Source organism: Plectrocnemia conspersa, unplaced genomic scaffold (genome assembly GCF_051122295.1).
Source record: "Plectrocnemia conspersa isolate PC_06_02 unplaced genomic scaffold, ASM5112229v1 ptg000009l, whole genome shotgun sequence".
Classification (NCBI taxonomy): Eukaryota; Metazoa; Arthropoda; class Insecta; order Trichoptera; family Polycentropodidae; genus Plectrocnemia; species Plectrocnemia conspersa.
Window position 1 is genome coordinate 23,290,766 of NW_028277173.1, and position 19,030 is coordinate 23,309,795.

At 30.6% G+C, this 19,030-nt stretch overlaps 1 protein-coding gene across 2 annotated transcripts in view; it reads right to left on the reverse strand.

The window, feature by feature from the left end:
* LOC148232299 (uncharacterized) overlaps window positions 1–19,030 on the reverse strand; it is a 227,079-nt gene that overhangs the window by 63,785 nt on the left and 144,264 nt on the right. The window lies entirely within an intron of this gene.

The following is a 19,030-nucleotide window of genomic DNA, read 5'->3' on the forward strand; positions in this document are numbered from 1 at the left end:
TATGTGCCTGGAAGATTTCGCATTACGATGGAGCGAATTACAATGGTGAGTGAATATTTTATTGCAATTGAATTATATATCAGTAAACTCATATTAGTAAAAATGTCATTTCTCATTTTTGTAGATAATCATTTGCACAAAATATCACAATACGAAAAAAAAGTGTGCTTGAAAAAAGTTTTTTAAATTTGAAAAAGTTTGAGAACCGCTGGATGACTCAATTTAAATTATTTTTATTTAAATTTCTAGGTTATTCATTTTTATAATTTTAAAATCAAGATAATCATTTTAAAAATCTAATAATAAGGAAATGTAATAATTCATTTTTATTTCCGGCGATCCACATGTTGAGAACCACCTAATAATGACTTAAATTGATGCATTGATACATTTTTAACATGTTTAGAAAAATTCAACTAAATATTCGGACCGTATCAAAAAATACATAAATTTAAATAAAAAAGGTAAAATTCGCGAAGATTTGCGAAAAGGTGCCGGTATTTAGCGTAAGTCTGGTAGTGAAACTGCCGGTCGGTAAAGTGTTAAACTATTTATTATAATGATCTCTCTAGATAGTTTAAATTAAATTTTATACAGGATTCAAATTTATATATGGTGAAGATTACTAATTATTAACTAAGCACGCTTACTGGATTACTTACTATTACGAAAGGTAGAGAATTATTAAATTCTGCTAAAACATGAAATGTGAAACTATGTCAATAGCTAAATATAGATGTTATACAACCGAACCTAAATAAATATTATATCTAATCGATATATACATATTTAAAGGTGTTTTAATTTTCGTGAAATTATAAAGTTCATCTGGTTTGTATGTTATCATACGTATCTATATGTAATAAAGTAGATAACTATAATCTTAATATAAATTGTATGATTTCTAAAAGAGCTTTAAAATAGTGGTGAATAAGACATATTCAAGTGACAAAAATGCTTTCAAACAGCAATTAAGGATCACAATAAAAAATATTAGATCTTCCTAAACACTACGAATAGATCTATCATATTTTCACTTGAAATTGTTTATTTATCTGAAAATATATTATCTAGAATATATGCGAATCTCTATATACACACAAATACTGACAATGTGTCGGAATAGGTACTGTCAATCAAAGCGCTACTCTTCAAGGAGCCATGTATGAATCGATTGTTAAGTTTCTTGAGGAATCTCGAGAAAAAACTTTTTATTCGAAAACACTGAAGGCCGAATTTTCCATATACAAGTCTACAAACAAAAAATAAATCTTTTATTTGATTATCTGGAATGTATTCAACCCACTTCGTTACTTAGAAAAAAAGTATTTTCCATTTCAGGAAATTTTGTAGCAAAATTTAGGACATCTTGTGTTTTTTAAAGTCATATTTCCTCAAGAGGAATGTCAAATAAAATTTAAAAAAATATAAATTTTTAGTAAATTTAGTTTATTATTAAAGTTTAATTTGTTTAGTTTATTTTCTGGTTTTTAATAAAATTCATATAAAGTTAAATCAATACCTTAAAATAAAAAAAAACTTGCATTATTCGTAATTTTTTTTTATTTTTTTTCGTAAAGCAAATTTCATGAAATAATGAAATTCGAAAACCGGTTCTAAGTGTAAAAGTTTAAGTGGCGGTATTCCGCTAAATATCTTGGAATCCATATCCCACAGAAGACTGATATGGAGAATCCATATTTGGAACAAACATTAGGACTTTTCAATCCTATCATTGGAAAACAAGATGGTTGTTTTTATGGAGCTAAGATTTAGGGTAAAAAGTAAATTCCTCAGGTTATTCCAGAATAAATTCCTCAGATTAATGTTAGGTGCTTTTTAGTATATATTAAGTAATTGCTACTATGTCAGTGTAAAAAAACTATTAAAAAATAAGTAAACAATATTTGGAAAGACTCTGAAAAATTCTGCTAATATAATAGCACAATAGCATAACTATAAGCAATATTTTGTCCAGAAATAATATTAAAGATAGTATAATAATTTGTAAGCTGGGTTTAATCATCTTTAATGGGAGACTTTCTACATGTTATTTTGTCTTCTCCATGTGCTACTGAAAAGAGATTTTAAACGATCTTTTGAAATCTTAAATAAATATTTTGTGAGGTGGAAAATTAAAATCATCTAAATTATAATACAAAACGTAGACAAAAAATATAATTTAACTGCAGGGAGTGATTGCAAAAAATACAACGAAAAAAAAATGAAATCAGAACTATAAGCACTTTTAAAATAATAGTTTATATAACTGGATATTTTTTTGTTATTTATTTATTTTAGATTAAATTAAGACCATCGTGGCCTAACAGGTTACCCCAATGTGCCACGATGGTCGAAAACAAATTTTAAATTTACAAAACAAAAAAACGTATATATTCATAAATAGAACAATACTTAAAAATAATAAACATAACAAAAAATTATAAAATATCAAAATTAAATGATACAAACTAGATCAGCTCCTCGTAGCTAACTTTAAACAGGTCAATATGTAATGCCAGCGTATTAAGGAGCCAGATGGCCACAGCTATAGGCGAGCCGGCAAGTGCGGACGTCCTAGCCCTAACGGCCATCAAAAGAGGACGCGATCGTGATTCTCGAAAATGTTCCGGAACCCAAAACTGGAATTCCTCGAGAATAGCTGGATTGACGACAGCACCTTTTAGTAATTTGAAAAAATGCTTAGCGACATACAATTTTCTGCGAGAGCTCAGCGAATCGTATCCCAACGCTCCTAAAAGAAAGGCGCTGGGTTATATGTATGGATAATAACTAAATGTCCTTTTTTAAAGGTATCTTAAATACCTTTTTTGAATTTTTTTCACTAAAAGGGAATATTTGGCTATTCGGGGATTCCAAATTATAGATCCCGATTCAAGAATGCTACGAACTAAGGTGTCATAGAAGATGCGAATAACAGACGGATCGTCAAAGTAAAAGACATTCCTCATAACAAAGCCGAGCATCTTGGAAGATTTATCACAGACGTCGTGTATGTGTAGAGAGAACCTCCATTTACTCTCGAAAGTGATTCTGAGATCTTTAGTGGAAGTTTCTCTAGTCAAAATGTTACCACTGAGATGGTAGAAATAAGCTGATGGCGAACGGGATCGAGAAAATACATACATACATACATAGACACAGTATGACACTTTCCGACACTAAAGGGCAGACGGTTAATGGAAGCCCATCTCCACAGAGAGTCTAAATCACTTTGTAGAGAGAAAGAGTCCACAACTGATCGAATGCATTTATATAATTTTAAATCATCTGCGTACAGAAGAAAACTTCCATTTTTAATTGCTGTATTTATGTCATTAATAAATAACACAAAAAGCAGAGGTCCCAGATTGGATCCTTGAGGAACCCCCGAAGGGGTAAAATATTCTTTTAACAATCGTCCACCATAGGTTACAAACTGTCTACGATTGCTTAAATAACTCGAGAATAACCGAGTTAAATTATCTGAGCAACCGTGGTTCGACAATTTTTTTAATAATAACCTATGACAAACTTTGTCAAAGACTTTCTCAAAATCTGTATATACAACGTCTACTTGAATTCCCACATCGAGAGAAGTTGTTACCGTTTTGGTGAACAACAGAAGGTTAGTAACAGTGGAACGGGCAGGACGAAACCCGTGCTGTTCGTCTAACAAAACTTGCCGAAAGTGATTATAGAGATATTTATGAATAATTATTTCAAATAATTTAGCAGGAGCTGACAACACTGTGACTGGTCTATAATTCTTTAAATATAATTTGTCACCATTTTTATGAATAGGGGTGACTTTTGTGCATTTCCATAGATCAGAAAATGATGATGTCTTGAGAATCAGATCATAAATACATTTTAGAGGAGCAGCGAGACTGACTTCGCAACCCTTCAAAATAAAATCGGGAATTAAATTAGGTCCAGAAGAATGCCTTGTCTTTAATTTACTAAATCCGTATTTAAGATTTGAGTGCTCAGTTTTTTTGATGGTCAGTACTGAAGACCAAGAACATGAAGAAGGAAGCGACTGAGCAGAAGGCGAAAAATATTCCTCGAAAACAGAACGAAATATATATATCAAATTATATCAAATTAATTCCAGTAACGTGTAGTTTCGAGACATATAACATAACTTAGCATTATCTAAAGATTTTAAGCTTTAAATCTATTAAAAAGTAATGAAAAATATACATATTCAAAGATTTATAAATTTTATAATATATGACACAATGCTTGATACGATGTGAGATTATGAACTTTTCAGTTTTGCTATATTATATCACACAATCCCAGAACATCCGCACCTTCAGTAATTCCGGACGAAGTACGGTCGAAATCTAATATACTACATAATTGAAAATTTCCAAGCCCAGCTTAAAGCTCAAGAGTGTGTGCCTTGTGCGACCTTTCTAAAGGAATTCTGCGAATTTATCAATATCGAAAATTTTGCCGAAGGCCGTGCATTAATTTCCACTCGCAAACTCGACAACCCGTGTTGTGTTTTTTCAACCCTTTCATGAATAATTAACGAAATTTGAAGTTCGCCCTTTAAAATCGCCAACCAGATCAGCGCTCACGTGCGTAATTTTTCAAAACGTCAGCGGTTTCCGGACCACAGTCCGAGGGGCCGAGACTACGCTTTGAATACCGATCCGGATCCGGGTATGGGGCGCTCCGGATATTCAGGTGCTCGCGACCTTCGAACCCACCTGGATCCGGTACACCCCATACCTGGCGAACCCCCGCCTACGTCTTAACAACGACCTCTGTCACTTGTCGGCGGGGTGCGTAATAGGACTGCGCCCTCGGGACGGCCCTATGATAAGTGTGTTTTTGTTGTCGGCGCATTTGTTATTTATGCGAGCTTTTAATTTGGAATGCATTATGGAATATTTATGGTTTGTGTACAAATGTGATATATAGGATAGCGGAAGAGTTAGAAAACGCCGAGAAAATTGTGCTCGAATAAGCCATTAGCTTTGCTTTTAATGCGAAAAGGTTAAGGAGAGCAGATTTATATATCCTGTATGGACCCTAGTGTTTTCTATCGTGTCTGGGATAACAGTATTAGTGATTAATATAATTTTAATTCAGATTAGGTTTTCCTAAATTATCATAATCACACGGATAACTGTCGTGATGAATACTCAAAACATAATCATGGTGACATCTATTGATTGTAAGCTCTAGATTTTATTTTATTTTTTTTAGACATTGATTTTATTCTGATGTCTCACAACTTATTTAATAACTGTTAATCATATTGTAGGGAAATTAAAACTATGCGTCGAAGTTGAACCATAAAACTTCATGATATTTTAATTACTATTGCAAAATTAAACCTAGCACGACAGAAAATTTTTCGCATCGCATCTTCTACATATTGTATATTCCCCTGATATTTCTTCTTCAGATTTTTATTTAAATTACAAAATTTAATAACAAAGATACTATAAAGGCAGATTTTTATAATTAGTGGTGACTTTTTGGCGAAAAACTATTTATGTGAATGAAAAATATTTTGATTAATATAATTGTAATAAAACATAAAACATCTCACATCCACTTTATATGAAGCAACCAAAAGCAAAGGCAAAATTATTATTATTTATTTCTGTTTGTGATTAAAATTTACTTATGCTATACACTTTCACCAGAAAAAAATCATGTTTATTTACTTCCACTATAACTAGCTTTAAATAATTTTATGAATATTTTAAAAACAAACTAAAAAGTCTAATGTGGCAAAACATAACTACTCATTAAAACGAATTTTATTTAAAACCTTAGTTTAAATTATAGTAAATTTATTTTATTTCTTAGTGAGCTAGTTACTATAATATTTGCAACTGATTATTGGTTACAATGTTCAAAAAATCTTTCAATTAATTAAATTAAATTTCAATGTTTTTGTAAATTAAATAAATTGTTGTGGCTTATATAAATTATATAGCATTTCTGGTTTATAAATTAAATGTCAAAATTAATGTTATTAAATCGTTTTATTATGGTAAAACTAGGACCTTAGAAAGTACCGTAAGTCAATTACTGTTTCTTTTAAATTTTGGTTTACGAGGCGCGATGGCGACAAGCTCTCTAAAGCAAAGTTCCATAATTCGTTTATTCTATTTAAATTAGGACTTGAGGTATTTAACACTCGAGTCGAGTGGTCGTCTGTTTGAGATTTCGTCTAATAAGTGGTGATGAGTTATTTGTTAATGAGTAGTGATAGTGCTTCAAATAAACTTGGACGAATGGAGATAAAACAAAATGAGAGCCAATCGCATTAGTTCTTAGCACTACTACGATAAATATAAAGGTTAGTTTAAACAATGCAAATTTAGTAAAACGACATTAGTGTTTTTAGATGAGTTTTGAAGCTTATAAAAGCTTTAAAAATGAATGCGTGAATATTTTATGTATTTTGGTAATTTCTTAATGGTTATTGTATAACTAATTATTGTAATTTCATTGATGGATCTTTTACGTAGTTTTTAAAAGCTTTCAGTAATTTATTCGCAAATATGAATATCACATTTTTATGTTGAAAGGCCGCCTTAAATGAGATGTACTTAATAAGGCCTGTTCAAAACATTGTTATATAAAAGCTAACTTACTTGCAAATGCCATTGTTGACACCGCTTTATGTATAAAATAATTTTAATGTTTGGTTACGGCATAAAGGTTCGCAGCTGATTTTTATACGGGTATCCTTTAATTTTAATCTTTTACTTTTTGCTATTTTTAGTATGTGTTCAGAATATTTAAAGCAAACTCCTGAGTATCATGGTAAAAAAGGGTTTATAAAATTATATAAAATCTGTGATGTACAGAAAAACTAACCAACTTCAAACACTCAATAATCGACATTGACAGAAAGCGACTAGACTTAAGGTTTAATGTTATAAAACGCAAAACAGTAAAAATAGCAATAATAATAATCAGAGAGGAAAAAACAATTTGATTTTTTTATACATTTAATAGCCTACTAGACCAAATATGACCTGTAGGCCGCAGGTTTTCAACCACTGGAATTGTACAATGAAGAGAAATGAACAGAGAAAACTTAAAACAGATGTACACGATATGGGGTTTTACGCTGTGTCGAGTATTCATTGTTACCTACTTCAGATACGATATGTTCATACTTGATAATTGGGGGTCATATATTTGAAACGAAGGCCCTAAATACACCTAGCATAAAACAAACTATAGCTTTTCTCGTATTAAAATAGCACAAAAAGGGGTACTTAATAATTAGCTGTAATTAGGTTACTTGGTAATTATTAATTGGATGTTGGCAAAGGATACGAAAAAATCTTTGGGCAATTTTCTTGGATTTCAAGAGAGCTTTCGAAACAATTGACAAAAGTATAATTTAAATTTAATTAGAGATTATATGTATAAGTGAAATAGTTTTCAGATGATTTGATAATTAGTTAAAAAACAGAAAGCAAAAAGATACTATCTCACGGTGAACCAGAGGGTAGCAAATTAGGACCATTGTTGTTTATAATATATATTAATGATATAATTAATAATATATAGGAATATAAAAAAAACATTTGTTTGCAGACGACACTTTAATTTATTGCATAGGTGATAATGTTAAAAAAATTCTAGGTAACTTAAATAATGAATTAAGTATAATAAAAATATAAGGTTAAAAAATAGTGTAGTTAAACTTAATGAGAAAAAAACTAAGTTTATGTTTATTAATTATATATACATGATAAATAATAACATAAACATAGTTATATATTATATTACTCTTTTATAGAAATAGTTTTTAATATAAAATATTTAAGAGTATTTGTAGAGATAAAATTAAATTTTAAGAAACATTGTTATTACAAATACAAAAATAAATAAATGAGAAATATAATAAAAATTATGAAATAAGAGTAGTTTTAAATAAAAAAAATTACTAGTTGTAGAAGAATGATTGAAAAATTTGTATGATTGGTTGTTTAAGAAACATTAAAGATTAATGTCGTAGTATTTATATATAAGCTAGAAAATAATATGTTAATAGAGTATTTTAATTAAAATGTACATAGATTTAATACTTGAAATTAATTTAAGAATAGTTAGCTATGAGTACTGCCAGGGGAATATTGTACGGGGGTCCAGAAGTTTGATTACATGGAATCCATTGCGTGCACCACAGCCGTTACTGGTAATAAGGCCCTACGAGTCCAACCGTTTGGGTGGGCACCCAGCTTGTGACGGCTGGGTGGCCACCCGAAGACTCATTAATAATTTTACTTTTCAGAGATAACGTAATTAGATTATTTTTTTAATAGGCCAATATTTATTGAAATGGTTACATATTTATCAGATTTATAAAATTAATATTTTTCAAGATTTTTTTTTAATATTGGGTTGCCAGCTATTAAAAGTGTCCGAAAGTAATTTGGATTAATATAAACATTTCACCACAATCGTGGCAATTTTCACGCGGCCCTCGACCCAAAAGTCGGAACTGCGAATTAACATGGCGTTAACGCCGCCATTTGCGAATCGCGTCGGCAGCCATGATTCAAAAACACAACCGCCCGGCTACGTGTCGTATCATTTTCATCACATATATCACGCTCATGCGCATGCAAACGAGCGCAATAACAGTACGATTTAAAATTCAGATCCGGCCCAGCGCCAGCCAGCTAGTCGTAATCGATGCGCGGTCATGGTCGAAGTTGAAACTGTTATGACCACTTTGCGGCGATTAGATGGCGGCGGAGGAATTTCGGCCAAGTGGTTCGGCTCCTTTGTGCCCCTCCCCTCTCCCGGTCCGGCCCTGACTGTCGGAACTCAATGACCCAAAAGTTAAACGAACCCATTCCCTTATCAGACGCAAAGACTGACCCGAACGCGCCTTGCGGCCCGACGAAAAATTCGATTTAATTAAAGCGCGCTCGCGAACACCCGGCGCACGTCCGCAAACGCGCGCTTTAATTTTCGGCCGGATTAATTCTATATTGTTGAGAGCATAAACGAATATTGGCGTGGATCGTTGCGCCACATTTCCGATGGGGGTACATAATAAGAAAATTATGTAAATTTTGCGATGCCGCAATGAAGAAATGAGCCGGAAACCTCGCCCCTTGTGTATTCGCACAACAATAACAATTAAAATGGATGCTTTAATATTATTAGAATAGTGGTCAAATTACTGGTCTCAGTGCTGCCGTAATGCGGAATTTTATATAATAAATATGTATCCGTGCGTTACCTATGTGCGGTAGGGACACGGTCAATTGGGCGACGGCGATTGGGCGACGGTCAAATGGGCGATTCAAAATGGGCGACGGACAAATGGGCGACGGTCTTTTGGGCGATAGAATATTAATGCATTACAAATAAATGTGATGCAAATCATGATCTTATAATTAATTAAATAATTAACATAATTTAATACATATTAAAAAATATATATATGTATATTATATATACGAAACACGAAAATATAGGTAATATTTTTTAGAATAGAATTAAAAGATGAAAACATTATTTGGTCTAAACAAAATATAATATACCTACATAAGATATAGTATGTATATATTTACTTATCATTTGTGCTTATTTAATCATAAAATATCACTTAAACAGTGATTTTTTTTATTCAAGAATTTTAGAGAGTTACCCGATATCATAAAACACTTAAAACACACGGCTTAAGTCGGTAATTTTATTATAAGTATACTACCTGATAAATGTTTATAGTGGGCCCTTACGCGAATTTTTTTTATGTTTTGAGCCTTGGAAACTACTCTGAGAACAAACCTTTGGAATTTCCAAAAACCGCATATTTTACAGTTATCTATTTTAAATTAGATAGGATAGTTATATATAAATATAATAACACAGAACTAATGCTAATAAGTGTTTATCGTGGATTTTGCCCTTTACGCGATTTTTTTATGTTTTGAGACTTATAAATTACTGTGAGAACAATCTTTTGGAATTTCCAAAAATCGCATATTTTACCGTTATCTATTTTAAACTGAATAGGGTAGTTATATATAAATATAATAACCTAGAACTAGCGCTGATAAATGTTTATCGTGGGTTTTGCCCTTAACGCGATTTTTTTTATGTTTTACGCCTTGGAAATTAGTGTGAGAATAAACTTTGCGAATTCACAAAAATCGCATATTTTACAGTTATCTATTTAAAACTAGATAGGGTAGTTATATATAAATATAAAAACCCATAACTAGCGCTCAGTATACTTTTGAATTTTGACTGAAAATGTTCGCAAAAAGTTTCGTTGCGTCTTTGAAAATTATTTTTGTCGTGGTTTTAAAACACTGTCACAGTGTCATTGTGTTTTTGGTAAAAAATTCAGTACAGCAAGAAAATAAGTATGTGTCTTTTTATTCACATGTGGGTTATATTTTATGTGCTATTTATAGATAATTGGTTTTTATAGATCATTGTTGAGAACGACTAATTTGAGTTACCACAGTTTATATTCTTCATAAATGGATAATTCAGTCATATTAAGTCAAAAAGACAAGGAAAAATATGTTTGGAATGGATATCTTTATAAAAAAAGAACAGACCAAAGAATTTTCATAAAAGTTTTGAGGTACAATAGAAAAAATATCATAGAATATTTACATGGTATTGCATATAATTATAATATGAGTTAATAATTTGAAAATAAAATTGTTTTTAGCATTTAATATACTTTTCGTTTTAATGTATATTTTATTAATATTTACAATAAAGCAAAGCGTGCAAGTTTTTTCTGTCGCCCATATGACCGTCGCCCAAATAACCATCGCCCAATTGACCGTCGCCCAATTGACCGGAATCGCCCATTTGTCCGTCGCCCAATTGTCGCGTACCGGTGCGGTATATTATTATAAAAGATCATTGAGATATTGTTTCGGCTTCAAATTATAAAATAGCTTCTGAAGTAAGAAAGCCATACATTTTCTCGATTATCGTAAATAAATCAATCGTTATTATACAAGTCAATTGAAGTATAGACATGCCATTAAAAAACAAATAACATTAGATGCCATGACGTAAGCAAGAGTAGTACAATATATCCCCCAATAACACGGTAGATTGGGGAAGTACTATTCTGTTGAGTGTAATTGGGGTACTAAAAAATACTCATACAATTTTTTGCGATACCTCCTTTTGGCTCGCTCACACATACAGTAACAGGTGCGAATGAGAGAGTAGAGCATGTGGCTGCATGCTCTTATATGGGTGATCAGACGTTCGTATTTACGGGACATTTTGTCTCACTGTTCAGATGAAGGTTGTCGAGACAGTTAAATGGTCCATACTCAAGTATATTTATTCCAATAAATACTAAAAAAAAATCAGGATAGTAGTATTTCAGAAAAGCAAAAGAAAATGTTTTTTGATAAAGATACAAAATGTTCTAAAATTTCCTTGGCATTTTTAAAGAACTGAAGTAAGCTTTTAAACAAATATAAAGTTTTATATGTATGTATTTGGAAAAAGCACTACACTATGATAAGTTAAAAAAACGGCTAAGTATCTATCTGATTTAGGAATAGAAATAAATGAAAATGACCTCTTGAATCAATATTCTGTTCTATAACAGTATATTACTAAACAAATAGAAGATGACCAAACAACGTGGATAAAAAACAGTATGCAATGATAAATAACTATTTTTTTTTCACTTTGTCGAAGTAGAAGAATAAAAAATGAATTATTTAAATTTTATAGATTTTATTAGCATTGCCTGCGTATAATTCAAGAACAGAAGAGTTGTTTCTATCATGACAGATGACAGCAAAAGACTTAATATTATCACAATGAAAAAAAAAATATATACATATGTATTATAAAACTGCAGTAATTTCAATTGCGACTATTTTTTATGATTTAAAAAAGAAAGTAAAGAAATTATAAAAATCTGCCATTTTATTATAAAATGTGAAAAGATCTTCCCTCCGAATATTTTCCGTATACGTATATCCTGAATATGGTCACCCTATATTATCTCTCACTCACTCTCATCACTTAAGACGTAAGTGAGCGAGAGGTACCGTACGCGACTGGTATGAATGGTTATGTATTACTGTCGCGTCACAGGGAAGCTAAACTCAACAACTTTTATATTTACATATATATGTATTTGTTTTACAGTTATATTTCTTAACTGAAATATTTCGCAAGGATTGTACTTTGCGAGAAATAAAAATAATGTAAGTGAATAAAAAAATACTTTTAATCAAAGAGAAATATTTATGAACGAAGAAAAAAATACAAAATTTGGTATGTTTTGGAAATCAAATATATTTTAATGTACATTTTCCATTTTTTTTAAATTCTCTTTGTTTACTTTTATTGAATTATAAAAAAAATCTCAATCGACATCAGTTAAGATCTGTATTATTCTGTTTTCCTGTGTAACGACTTTAGGGCAAATACATTTCCAACAAGCAGTAAGAGAAGATTTTACATCACTGCTAGACAAATTGCCACTTCCGTGAATTCTTCTATTGGAATCAGAATCCATTTTATTAAAAATATATTCATATGTTAAATTAAATTATCTTGAAATTACAAATAATTTCATGTTCTAGTGACTAGAATCTAGTCAATAGAAAATTTTTTTTCAAGGAAATTACTTTCTTTTTGAATTAGCTTTTATTCCCGTTGTAAAACATGACCTAAAGGTAAAATTTAAAATAAATATTAATAGCGGTTATTTATATATTTATATAGAAACTTAGTATAAACCAGTTTAGCAGAAAGTTTACAATCAATGATGATTACTCAAGGTCATCCGAACAAAAACAAAGCTAAGATGAGACAAATGCACATGATGTAAGAGCAAGAGAGACCAATGTACTGATCCAAGGCCATATCGCAGCGAATCATTCTTAGCGATCGAATGTCAAGTAATTAGGGCTCTCGATGAGTGGGGAGCGTGTTGTTGGGGTATGATCGCATGTGTTATTAGGAGTCATATATTTATATATAGCTCGTTAAAAAATCCAAATTTATACAATAACTGTGAGCCTACTCAACCGGTCAGTCGGAAAGTTAATTATAGCTTGCCGTCTGACCCAAATAGATATAATTCGGTCCTGCACTTACACACCGACTCAGCCAGCTAAAATTCGATGCTTCCCGCAGACAGTTTTACTGTCTCGAAACTATCGGCAACCAAACGTGCAGACGAAAATTTGCCTACTAAAAATTATCAGTCTAAAATGTAAATCGCGTACCTGGTATTTTAGAAAGAGAAAAAAATATGTGTAATAGAAAGAGATTAGGACAATATACAGGTGTTTGGCGTAGCGTAAATAATAAATAATTCGATTTTTACATAAATACAATTTTGTGAAATATTCCATATTATATTTTATTTATTAAAATTAAAACCATCGGGAACTGACAGTTTAACCTAATGCGTCGCGATAGCCAAAAGCATAAAATATGTAACATATGAATTTCATAAATATATGTAACGGTCTTCAGCGGTAATGTTTGACGCGTTTTAATACATACTGATGCAGGGAATTTTATGTTGCAGCTGCGCCTCGAAATTTTTATTTCGAGGCGCAGCTGCAAATATTATTATTATATTTTATCAGACGGTGGATTTATTTGTATTGTTTGAACAATTATAATTTTTCTGTTGTTATTCAATATGTATTATAAAATGCACGTGCAACTTAAAATGTACTACGACTTTTCAGTGCGTTATTCTGTATCTATCCGATGAAGTTATGAACATACACATAGAAACAAGCTTTTCTAATAAATATAAATTGCTACGGGATGCTCGATAACTATTAAAATATTATTTTTGGTATGAATCAAATGACAGCAATATTTTTTTTCAAGAATGTTCCAGAAAATTTAGAATTTACTGTGTCACAATAAAGCTGGAGCTTATAATAACTCTTTGACAAACCCAGCTCTTCAGAGCACCACATCATTGCAACAGGTTTTGCTTTGATCTTGAGCACTCGATTGCCTTGCGTCAATGTTTCACAGTATTCATCACATTACAATATAAATTATATATTATAAATAAATTAAGGTACAGCTTGAAAATAAAAAAGAAAATCAAAGTCATAAGAAAATACGAACGCGTTATTATGAGCGTGAAGCGTGAAATTACAAAGAAGAAGCGTGAGGTTTTTAACAGAAGTCTAGAATAATGGACGCGAACCGCAAAATTACGAGTGCGAGGCGCGAGATTATGAGCTGAAACGAGAGACTATTAGCACGAAGTTTGACATTATGTAGGCAAAGTGCGTGAAAAACTTTACATGATTTACAATATGTTTGTTGTTTAATTATCTTAGTTTAAATTGAGTTGTATTACAAACGCAGCTTGAAAAGTCAAGGATATTAAATGTAAAGGTTTTGAAAATACTTTTATATTTTTAAATATTAAAATAAAAAAAATCTTTATTTATAGTTGAGACTAGTTCTTAGTATTCAAACAATTTAATAAAAAAATGTATTATAAAACCCTTGAGAGAGAAAAGTCAAATGGAATCGACAAAGCGAAAGCTTCTATTATAAGCATTATTTCATAGGATAATTTGAATAATCTCTGAAGACGTACAATATCAAAGAAACAATATTGAGATGAAAATACTCCATCCATCTTTGACGAAACCAGAGAAGGCTAAGCTAAATAAGAAAAGCATTAAAATATCTCGGATTACATTGTTAATTTTATGTTTCAAGATAAAAATATCCTAACAATTACAAACAGCTTTAATTGTAATATTCGTTAAAAAAAATAATTTATTACCCATAAAAAATATTTTACAATTAAAAAAATTGCTTGAATATTGTTATATATAATAAGGAATGTACTTCAAAATACACTTAATATTATATGAATATTTACTTTAATTATAGAAAATAATATTTACATATATTTTAAGACGGAATTTGCATTATTTATATGTTCAATTTTACCTTACATATTAAATTAGTTCACTTACATTAGCTCTTATTAATGCCGGAAATACAAAGAGAGATCAAAAACTCAGGATATATCATTTGAATAATAATAAGTTTATTGCTATACTAAGAAAATTTCGGCGCAAATAGAAGATTTTATTACTTTGGTAATATAAAAAGTAATAATAGTAACTCGTGCATATACTGTATATTAAGGTATTAAGTACATTTATAAAGTAATATGTACCAACATATGTGAAGGTTAAAATGATATAGAAATTAAGTAGCCATGAAAATATCATTACATTTTCATTTTTATTAATATTTTTTTCAAAATAGTTTGATACAGACATACAAAAATATAATCAAAGCATAATACTTGATTTTTTAAGCTTTGTAACGTAAGTAACAAGTACAGATAAACTGACATGCAGCAGATTTTAACTAAATTTTATGACCATTCATAATCATCACATTGCAATAAACTTAGCTTAAGAATCGAGTGAGAAATAAGGACATGCGTTCCGCACGCCCTTATATTTTGAATCCCATATTTTTGTTTTGACTTGTTTTTATTCGTCTTAGATTGTGTTACAGCCCAAATACAAAGTTATTAATGGTACATATGCATATTTTATGCATTTAAAAAAGGAAGTAATGCAACTACTAACACTAAAATATCTGTTTAGTGTTTGGTGTGTTAAACCTTAACTTTTATCAATGGAAGATGAACAATTACGTAAAATCGTATATGCAGAACCTCAACTGCACATTAAGAAAACTTGTAATACGGTTGAATATTTATTAATGGAACGTTATAAGATATTTTCATAAAATGGGAATGGTGTCAAGTTCTGTGTTCGTATGCAACATGAATTGTAACATAATAATTTATTAGATAGGTTGACAACCTGCAGATCTTTACCCACCAGATAAAAAAAAGAACCCTTTTTGAAGTCGATTGTATCGAGTGATCAAAAATGTTACAAGAAAACTTAGAAACAGCAAGAATCAATTGAATTCTATTCACAACTTCAGACATGGATATACAAGAGTGATCAGCCATGAATTGGCATCCAGTGGTGCTAACGCAAAATCAATATTGACGACACCCTTAAAGTTTAGAAAAAATCTCTTTCAATTCGATCTTGAGATCTGATTCATTAAAGCAGTCATATTCGACGGAACAATTTAAAGAATTTACGTCACGAACGACACAATATGTATCTATGTATATCGCAATTTTGTACTGCCAGATTTTAAAACAAACTTACAAATAATTTATAAACTTTTGTAATTTGCACTTAAAATAAACGCGTGTGCCAAGCAATCTAAACGCACAAAGACGTACGTAATCTTGATGAAAAATTATTTTATTTTCTTTGCTAAACTTTGATAAAAGTATTTTTTACATATTTTTTGCTTGGTTGGAATCGATGTAAACATTATTTAAACACATGTTTTGTTTCTCGTGTGTAGTTCTAAACTTATGTTTAACCAGTGGATACCTAACAACAAATACAATCAGTAGAATGTTTCATAAATAAATTTGAGCAGTCTTGGTAAAACTGTGTTGGATTACGTTTGTAGTCAAGTGTTATCAAGTTTTATTCTTAATTTATGTGCACAAAAAAATAACAAAATGATGTAAGGCCATTCGTCGTAAATTGCCTTAAAAATGTCAACGCATTGTTATATCAGATGACATATTCATTTACCAATCTGAAACATTACTCTAAATACGCATTAATTCAAACTTTCTAAGTAAAAGCTTAATTAGTAGCCCAGGACTATTCCGATTTGGGCAGGCAAAGTAAATCAAAAAGACCGACTGATGTGACAACTCATCAAAGACTCGATCGACCCTGAAAATTTGCCGATAACGTCCCTTCCGATCTGCCCTTAATATGAGCCAAGAACAATGACGAGATACTTCCCCTCTCGATGTCATGACTAAATATTAATTATGATTCAACTAGTATCTAAAACCGACTAATATTTACACTTTTAGAATATCTTTACGGTACATGAATATGAATGATTTATTATTTTTATTATAAAAAAGTGCCTATAAAGTGTATATTTGCTGCGCTAAGCGCTCTTACAATCGAATACGTGTATCTTTTTCAAATTAAACTCTCCTTGTCCGATCACGCGCGCTAAGAATACGTAATTATATTTTCTATAACTTAAATCAATTATTGGATTCGTCCGTTGAAGAGGAAACGTGACGCTCCGTAAGAACCGACCTGATAAATTCTAACCGAGTTCGCTTCGACTAATTTTGTTCGACACGAGCTATTTTTTTCAATCTACATCTACCGATCCTTTTTCCTCTTCTGTCTATCGTGAACGTATAATGCAATTAACAAAGTGGGGAAATTGAATTTGTCCGACCGCGGCAAAGGGATGCTATACTATGTCGGCTATAAAAATGTGGTGATCCGATACAATGCAATTCCCATATGAAAGCTCACAGTGGTTTATAAAGCACACATATTAATAAAAATGTGAATTTATATATGTACTCTACTATAAAAACAGACCGGAAAAAAATTCGGATTACAATAAATATTTATGACAAGACTAATTTATATTAATTTTCGAGGTATTATACAAATAGCACGTCGACAAGATTAAAAAAATAACGTCGACGTGTTATTAAATAATCAAAGCTGCATTAACAGACAAATTTACTAATGTAGACGACAAAAACTATAAATTACAAAAGACATTTAACTAAACCATTCAAAAGATATGGCAAAATAATACCAATTAGCATAACAAGTACGCATTCCTCAGCGAATATTATTGAGTGCCGTATTAGTTAAAAAGCTTTCAATTGACAATAAAAATTGTCTCAAAGAAAGTTAAGTCAATAATGCATATTTCAATGTATTGGAGCGATTTAGTCAAACGGATATATTCCATGAATTCCAGCCAGTCTAAATGGATTAAAATCTATAGTACTCAAAATACTAAAATCTAACATAAAATCCGTGTCAGGCCGGGTCATACAATCATTATTTGTTAAACTGTTGTTTATTTTTTTTTACATATTCAACTTAGCTCATAGACATTTGTGAATATATATTTTTAGCGAATTCAGTTTTTAAAACAGTATATCGCGATAATGCCGCCCCCAAGCAAGTGCCGCCCGGAGCGGTCCGCCCCCTTACACCACTGAATTGAATATAATAAAAAATAACTAATTATTTATGGTATGAGTTACTATATGTATATAATAATTATATGCAGAAATATAGGGAAAATAAACATCATTATTAGTATTTTACAATATTAAATATAGATGTGTTATATCAAGCTCAAAAATTATAAAAATTCTATGACAAAAAAAAACGAATGATTCAGAGAGTTTAGTTGTTTCAATGCGTCACTTTTTTATGAAGTTTTTTTTCTATTTTTATCTGCAACTCTACTGATATTTGAATAAAGAAAATTAAATATAAAAGGTAACTTTTTAAAATAAATTTCATTTGATTGTTAATTATATTTGGCAGTTGATTTAAAATTCAATAAATTTATTCTACGACATCATTTTAATAAAACCATTTTTCTAAAGTAATTAGCTATATTTGCGTTGGAAGATTAAATCCGCGAATATATATAATTTTATTTTCATTTTTGACGCTTACAAAGTTAAATCTGATTTTAATATAATTTCATAAATAAAATCAGGGAATTTTCCGGAAAAATGTAATCAGAAAATCCCCAGATACCGGCAAAGTTGATTTTTTTTAAATCGTCACGTAGCCACACAGGAGTAATCATTGGCAATTTATCTTTATTTGCTTTGAAAGAAAGCTTTAAAAAAGTAACGCTAGCTTTTTGCATTACGCGGACATTGAACAACGTCCGGTCGCAGACCTGCTTTACACTTTTAGTTTTCAAACTCATATATCAATTTAAAGCTTCAAGTAGATGATGGATCATGGCAAGTTGTTCCTCAGTAATACGAGAATTATTATTTTTTGTAAAAACTGTTGAAATATTTTAATTTAGAGTTATAACTTAATTGCGTGCAGCACAGACATACAAATATCGAAAATTTCTTGTTTTT